The sequence below is a fragment of the Pan troglodytes genome, chromosome 19 (assembly GCF_028858775.2).
Source record: "Pan troglodytes isolate AG18354 chromosome 19, NHGRI_mPanTro3-v2.0_pri, whole genome shotgun sequence".
In the NCBI taxonomy this organism is placed as follows: Eukaryota; Metazoa; Chordata; class Mammalia; order Primates; family Hominidae; genus Pan; species Pan troglodytes.
Window position 1 is genome coordinate 31,698,230 of NC_072417.2, and position 8,421 is coordinate 31,706,650.

The following is an 8,421-nucleotide window of genomic DNA, read 5'->3' on the forward strand; positions in this document are numbered from 1 at the left end:
AGGTGGAATTTTCTCAGACCCAGGAGACCCCCAACTCTGCCTCCAGAGTCTTCTATGGAGAGTGTAGCTCAAACTCCACTGAATCATGAAGTGACAGTTCAAACTCAGGGTGAGGATCAAGCTCATTATACCTTGCCGAGCATTACAGTTAAACCTGCAGATGTAGAGATTAGCATAACTTCAGAGCCTACCAAGGACACTGACTCTTCTCCAGCCCAGCAGGAGGCCCCAAACCAGCATCCAGAGCAGGTGTAACATTCTGCAACCCAACAGGAGGCCACAACTGAGCCTCCAGGTCCTCATGTGAATGCTGAACGTTCCCCAGTGAGCAGGAGCAGCCAGGTCTGCCTTCTGGGTTTTCTGGGGAAGTTGAGTCCTCTCTAGCCTGCAGGAGACCCCAGCCCAGCCTCCAGAACATCAAGTAACAGTTCCACCTCCTGGTCACCATCAAGTTCAACACTGAGATTTTCCCAGTGTCACTGTTAAGCCTCCAGATACGCAGCTCACCATAGCAACACAGCCTACTGCAGAGGTGGGAACTTCTCCAATCCATCAGGAGGCTACAGCTCAGCTCTCAGGGCCAGTTAATGATGTGGAACATTCTGACATCCAGCATGGGGCCCCGCCTCTGCCTACAGAGTCATCGGAAGAGACTGGACCTTTACCAGTTCAACAGGAGACTTCAGTTGAATCTCCAGAACCTACTAAAGATGAGAACCCCTCTCCAATACAGTAGGAGGCTTCAGGTGAGCATCCACAGACCCCTGAGTAGGTCGAGTCTTCTCCAACCCAGCAAGATGCCCCAGCTCAGCCTTCAGAGCTCCCTAATGAAGTTGTAGCTCAACCTCCAGAGCATCACAGAGTAATAGTTTCTCCTATAAGTCATGAGGAAGTTCAGCCTCCAACATTTCACCATGTCGTTGTTAAGCCTGTGGATCACATGGTTACCATGACTCCAGAGTTCACCTATCAGGTTGAAGTTTTAACCCAACACAGGGCCCCAGCTCAGCCTTTAATATCCCCTGAGCAGTTTAAACATTTGAAAGACCAGCAAAAGATTATCATTCAGCAGCTAAATACCCCTGGAAATGATGAACTTCCGCCAAATCTATCAAGAGCCCATGACTCCATCTCCAACTCAGCTCTCCTCAGACATTGTAAGTTCGTTTAATTGTAAGATGGTATTTTCATCTCTAGATGTGTCTTCCGTATTCAGAAGTAGTTCAACTTTGCCTAATACCACAGTTAAATATGTGAATATGGGCCGGGCATGGCGGCTCACGCCTGTAATCCCAGCACTTTGGGAGGCCAAGGCAGGCAGATCACGAGGTCAGGAGATCCAGACCATCCTGGCTAACATGGTGAAACCCCGTCTCTACTAAAAATACAAAAAATTAGCCAAGTGTTGTCGCAGGCGCCTGTAGTCCCAGCTACTCAGGAGGCTGAGGCAGGAGAATGGTGTGAACCCGGGAGGCAGAGCTTGCAGTGAGCCGAGATCGCGCCACTGCACTCCAGCCTGGGCGACAGAGGGAGACTCCATCTCAAAAAAAAAAAAAAAAAGGATCTAGCATAAGTATGGACTAATTTTTTTATCTTGCCTGAATTCCTATCTAAGGGGTCTGAGGAGTCATGCCCTACAAATCGTAAATTCTCATCAGATGGGTCTTATTTAACCCTATATATCATGATTTACTTTCCAGCCTGACCGTGTCATAACATTACAAGACAAAGAAGAAAATCAAAATATTTTACCCCAAAACATGTTATTTTTCCATATTTTTAAATGGCCCTGCAAAGCTTTTCTTTGTGGGAGAAATTTTGTATCTGTAAAGCATCTCTATTAACATAGCTAGATCTTTTTCTTCTAGAACCTCCCAATCCTAAAGAGATTCACTAAGATCTGAATCGGAAACATTTGTCACCTATTTCTCTAAGGGCAGCCACTATAAGACTTCAAAAGAACTTTGGTCTCCACAATCTTTATCGTAACCTGAACATTCCCTTTCTATCTATCCCAGGTCTTGAGACAAACTCAACCTTAATTGTCAACCAGAAAATGTTTAAATTCACCTATAGCCTGAAAGCCCCCAACTCCACCTTGAGTTGTTCCACCTTTCTGAACCAAACCAATGTATTTCTTAAATGTATGTGATTGATGTCTCATGCCTCTCTAAAATGTGTAAAACGAAGCTACGCCCTGACTACCCTGGACACATGTTCTCAGGACTTCCTGAGGGCTGTGTCATAGGCCATGGTCACTCATATTTGGCTCAGAATAAATATCTTCAAATATTTTACAGTTCAACTCTTTTCATCGACATACGGACACTTGAAGTGAAGAAGCAGAGGAAAGAGAATGAAGTGGGAAAAATATAAAGAAATAATTACAGAAAACTTCCCAAATTTTCTGAAAGGCTTGAATTTACAAATTCAAGGTCAGCAAACCCCATATAGGATTGATCCAGAGAAACCTATACTTAGGCATATCAAAGTCAAACTGCTGAAAGCAAAAAAAGAGAAAATTTTGAAAGCAGGAGAGAAAAGTGGCACAATACATATGGGAAAACAACTATTTGAATAACTGAAGACTTTTTTTTTTTTTTTTTTTTTGATGGAGGGCCAGATAGGTGGATTCAAAGATTTTCTGATTGGCAATTGGTTGAGTTATTACCTAAAAACCTGGAATCATTAGAAAGGAATGTCTAGGTTACCATAAGGGGTTGTGGAGACCAAGCTGTTATCATGCAGATGAAGCCTCCAGGTATCAGGCTTCAGAGAGAGTAGATTTTAAATATTTCTTATCAGACTTCAAGAGTCTGTTCTATCAGTCTTAAGATCTTTTTGACGTTAATGGTAACAAGGTGTGTCTGACTCCCCCCTTCCGATCATGACCTGAACTAGTTTTTCAGGTTAACTTTAGAATGCCCTTGGCCGAGAGGAGGTGCCCATTCAGATGGCTGAAGGGCTTCAAATTTTATTTTTGGTTTACAGCCCATTCTTCATCAAACCTAAGCATAAAAAAACAGCAGTTTTCCCCTGGGTATTTGTGTCATTTCTGAAGGTTCCAGTGTCATGCAAGACTTTGATTTTTAAAATTAAATAAATTTGTTATGCTTTATTCTTGTTAATCTGTCTTTTGTTATAAGGGTGTCTGTCATCCATGAAACAATGGGTGAGGAAAAGATAACTACTTTTTCTCCTCTACAATACCACACTCTCTTCAAAGCTCATGCTTTTTTGGTCCCCTCTATCGTTTCACAATGAAGTCGCAGGCTGGGATGGCTGGGGTTTGGGTTGAAAAGTAGTCTGGGGCCAAATTGTCAACACTTGAATGCCATACAAAGGAGTCTGCATTTTAGTTTTTATGAAATAAGAAGTTATTGGCCAGGTGTGGTGGCTCACACCTGTAATCCCAGTACTTTGGGAGGCTGAGGTGGGCAGACAGCTTGAGCCCAGGAGTTTGAGACCAGTCTGGGCAACATGACGAAACCCTGTGTCTATAAAAAATACAAAAATTAGCTGGGTATGGTGTCGCATGCCTGTAGTCCCAACTACTCAGGAAGTTGAGGTGGGAAGACCACTCGGGCCCAGGAGGTTGAGGCTACAGTGAGCTGCGATTGCACCACTGTACTCCAGCCGGGGGTACAAGCAAGGCCCTGCCACAAAACATAAAAATAATAAATAAATAAATAAATAAATAAATAAGGAGTTATTGAAGGAGATCTCTGCAGTCAGAAAAATCTGGGCACAAATTGTAGGGGAGGAAATATAATATCTTTTTCTCACCCATCGCGAGTTTCATGGCTGAGGCCCCTATAACAAGACAGATTAACAAGAGAAAGCATACAAATTTATTTATGGTAAGTTTTACATAAAACAAGAGACTTCAGAAATGAAAATCCAAATACTAAAGAAAAACTACTTTTATGTACAGTCATGCAGAAGTATGATTAGAAGACAAAAGGGTATATTCTAATGGTAATAAACTGAGGGAGGGGAAGACTTATCAAGGCCTGTTTGCTCAGATTCTTCTTGGCCTCCAGGGTTGGGGAGGACCTCTCTGGAATGAGGATCTTATGACCTATTTTCAGAGGAGGTAGATCAGAATTCTTTTACAGCCTGCTTCAAGGGAGAAAGGTGGGAGGAGGTCAGAGAGTGACCTCCCTGTTTCTGTAGTTTTCTCAGTTTCTTTCAGCTTAAAATAATCAGTAGGCCAAGGTGCCACATTTTGGGGTAGCATGCTCCATACCCCATCAAGATCATGTTCCAGTAATCAACTTCTGTACAGAAAAATCACCCCAGAACTTTAAGCTTAAAACAATAACCATTTCTTATCTCTTACAATTTTTGTGGATTAGGAATGCAGGAAAGGGTTGGCTGGGAGGTTCTGGTGTGGGGTCTCTCAGGTAGTTACAGTCAGACATTAATTCTCTCTCTCTCTCTCTGTCTCTCTCCACATGGTCTCTCCAGCATGGCAGTCTCAGGGTAGCTACACTTCAAAGGCTTCCTGAGCCAATATTTCAAAAAGAATAGCAAGCATCTGGGCAACATTTTCTAATCTAGCGTTGAGAATCATTTTGATCCATTTATTGAGAATGTTGCAAAGATCCAAGAACAGAGGACCTACTTTCCACCACTTGGTGGTACAAATATCATAGAATTGTGGTAAAACCACCACTTAATTCATCTATAGAATATAAAGAATAATAACAATATCCAGAGAGGGTTGATCTGAGGCTAAAATAAGATAAGGTATACTTCATTTCCCTATTTCCCTTCTGGAGCTTCCTGAGATCACCTCTCAGTAAACTACTTACACTCAGCCGGGCACAGTGGCTCACGCCTGTAATCCCAGCACTTTGGGAGGCTGAGGCAGGTGGATAACCTGAGGCTGGGAGTTCGAGACCAGCCTGGCCAACATGGTGAAATCCCGTCTCTACTAAACATACAAAAATTAGCCGGGCATGGTTGTGCATGCCTGTAATCCCAGCTACTCAGAAGGCTGAGGCACGAGAATTGCTTGAACCCAGGAGACAGAGGTTACAGTGAGCTGAGATCACACCACTGCACTCCAGCCTAGGTAACAGTGAGACTCTGTCTCAAGAAAGAGAAAAAAAATACTTAGCACTCAAATCCTCTCTCAGGTTCAGCTTCTGGAGGAGACAACCTAAGAAAGGTGGGAAAGAAAGAAAAGTCAACTCCTAGATTGTTAGCCTGACCCATTGAGCTTCATCATTTTAGCTTAAACAGCCACATTTATGGAGTATCTGCCAAGTACCATGTTACATATTTTAGGCCAATTCCTAATCATAGCCACATTGTGTAGTGTATAGCATCATCCTCATATCTCCGATAAGAAAACAGCCTTGGAAACGTCAATCAGCTGCCCAGAATTAGGCAGCTAGTAAGTGGTGGAGCTGATTTGTAAAGAACAGGAGATGAAGGAGGCAGAAAGTCCACACTGCTTTTTGGCATGGCTGCCCAAAATGTGGGGTTATGACAACTCCTATTTCCATGTGCCCCGCCTCCCAACTGGAAAGTTCCTATTTCCTCATAGGGGGACTTTTTTTTTTTTTTTTTTTTTTGAGACGGCGTCTCGCTTTGTCTCCCAGGCTGGAGTGCAGTGGCATGATCTCGGCTCACTGCAACCTCCGCCTCCCAGGTTCAAGCGATTCTTCTGTCTCAGCCTCCCAAGTAGCTGGGATTACAGGTGCCCACCACCATGCCCAGCTAACTTTTATATTTTTAGTAGAGAAGTGATCTCACCATGTTGGCCAGGTTGGTCTCAAACTCCTGACCTCAGGAAATCCACCCGCCTCGGCCTCCCAAAGTGCTGGGATTACAGGCGTGAGCCACCACACCCGGCCACAGCGGGGATTTTTAATGGTACTATCATTCAACTTGTCACTGATGGAGAAAGTGGAAGAGATGGAGAAAGAAAAAGAAAGAGCAGAAGTATAGACGATGAGAGAGAAAGTTTACAATGTGCCAAACACCGTTCAATTCTTTAATCTTCCCAACAAGGCTCGAGGGACACATTAGCTAATATTATCTTTTACTTTTCAGAACGGGAAAGGCCACGTTCTATGGAACAGTAAAGAGAAAATCCAGCCACCCTGATACCCAGTATGTCTAGGTCACGCCCTGCCTCACTGTGACTCAGACTGTCTCTATGTTTTCCATTTCTTTTCTTTTTTCTACTTTTTTTTTTTTTTTTTTTAACAAAACAATTCCATGTCCTACTTTCTGAGCATATCCTGGCTGGTCCCTGCAGGGAAATTAAGCCTTCTTAAGGGGTTGGAGCAATCAAAAAGCAGCTGCAGGACAGAAAAGTGAGGGTGTGAGCTGTCAGTGGTTCTCTCCTGTTTTCAGAAGCACTGAAAGGATTTTGACGAGACAAACGGGTGGTTAGAGCGTCTGCAGCGATGGGGCTAGAAAGCAGCCTGTGTGTCTGCAACATGAGAGGGAAGTTTTATGGCTGGAGGACTGTGTGTTTATGTGACCCTGGGGGTAGTTCTTCATCATTAATCATGTAGCAGTGTCAAAAATGTACATGTTACAACTTGGACGTGCAGAAAAGAGTTGCTGTCTATTTTTCAGTAACTGAGCTCACACTGGAGCACCCACTCTCACCAATGGTGGAAGAAACATTTAAACAAGGGTAATTAAGGAAAATGGGCTCCTCTGAAATGAAGCAGTTTCACTTCAGGTAAATATTCATGGCCAATGTGAAGTTCAAACTCCTTGTCAGGACTGTTTCTTACCTCCCAAGGTGGCTTCAGGATGCAGGGCATCATGGTCCTGGTTGGGGGTGGGGCATGGTTCTCATTCTGCTGACTGCAGCTGACGTGTTGACATATGGCTCATCTCACCTTGCCCCGGGACCCTCTTGATGCTCCAGTGCCACAGCTGGCGGACCCTGTGGTCTGTTCTCTTGCTGAGGCCAGAACCCACAGCCACTTGCTGCCTGGGCCCCACCCAATTCTCACTGATCTGAGCCTCAGCATGTCCTCTATCCTTTTTAAACTGCCCATTTGGCAGCCTCTGCTATGTGGGCATCCGGAACCTCACCAGAATATCCAAAAAGTCATTCCCATTCTCCATCTCAGATACTGCAAGTAGTCAAGACTCACCCCATCTACATCCCCAAGAACTGAAGGCTCCTGTTACATCATGGCACCTCTTCCTCTGATTCCCAGCTTCCACGGAATTCTCCATTTCTTCACATGCTGCTTCACCCCACGAGGGTCAGGGCCCTCATTTCTTCATTCCCCCAAAACAACCACGATGCAAGGCTATTGGTTGTAACATGTTTACTGGAGATTTGCACACAAGATAGGTATTGAATGTAGCACAGAATAATTCAGGTGAGAACTTGAATTTGGATACCAGCCATAAAAATCCCTGCCTTAAAAAACCACTGGCCATTCCCTGACAGAATAAATTAATCTCTCCCTGGCCTGATTTTATTCCCAGGATCTGGCCCACTGTGTTCTAGATCCCTGCACATCTCCCCTCTTCTCCCTCACCACCGCATATCCTTACCCCATCTCACACTGACCATGAATGACTTCCAATCCTGTTTCTTACACAGAGTTAGCCCTCTCTAGGCAATATGAGGTAGGGGCGGGATGGAATGGAGGGATTTCCCTTTTTATAATCACACATGCCCATTAAGGTATTTTTCCCCCTAATCCTAAGAGTAATTCCCTCCCTAAGAAGAATTTTGCCCTCGTTTTAGATCAGCCAGCTCAATGTTAGGCAGCTTTGCTAAAATAGTTGTGTAATGCCTACAAACATTTTTGTAATGGGGTATTTTTTTGAATCCTCACATGAAGCAGTAGGTAATATTATTATACCCATTTCACAAAGAAACTGAGGCTTAGCAAAGTTAGGGAGCGTGGCCACTGAGTGAATCAACAGCCAAGCAAGAACCCAGACCCAGGTCTGCTTCCTCTAAATGCCCATGCTCTCCGCCACTGCCCATCAGGGGAGAAAAGAGATATGTGTCTGCAGCTGACAGGCAAACCCCATCTTCAAAATCAATTCCCAAGTGGCAGGAAAGGCCATTGTACTGCAGGGGCCTCTGTGGAGGGGACAAGCCAGGAGACAGGAGCCCTCGACGCTGGGGAAGCTTGTTCCTAAGGTCCCTACTGGTCCAACACACCATCTTCACGAAGCAACCTCCAGGATTCTCACTCCCAACTCAGCCTGTTCCCTGACAAGAGAGTCCCCACTGCAAACACCAATGCTGAGTCTGCCCTGGAAACAGCCCCCTTTGGGCTGACCACACTGTCTCTAGACCTCAGAACTATAGAGAGGCAGCTGCAAACTTGAGGCTCTCCCGGACTGTTCTGATCAACGTGCATCCCTGGCAAGGAGGCACTGTGCCTTTCTACCTCTACTGGGCAAGGGGCCAAG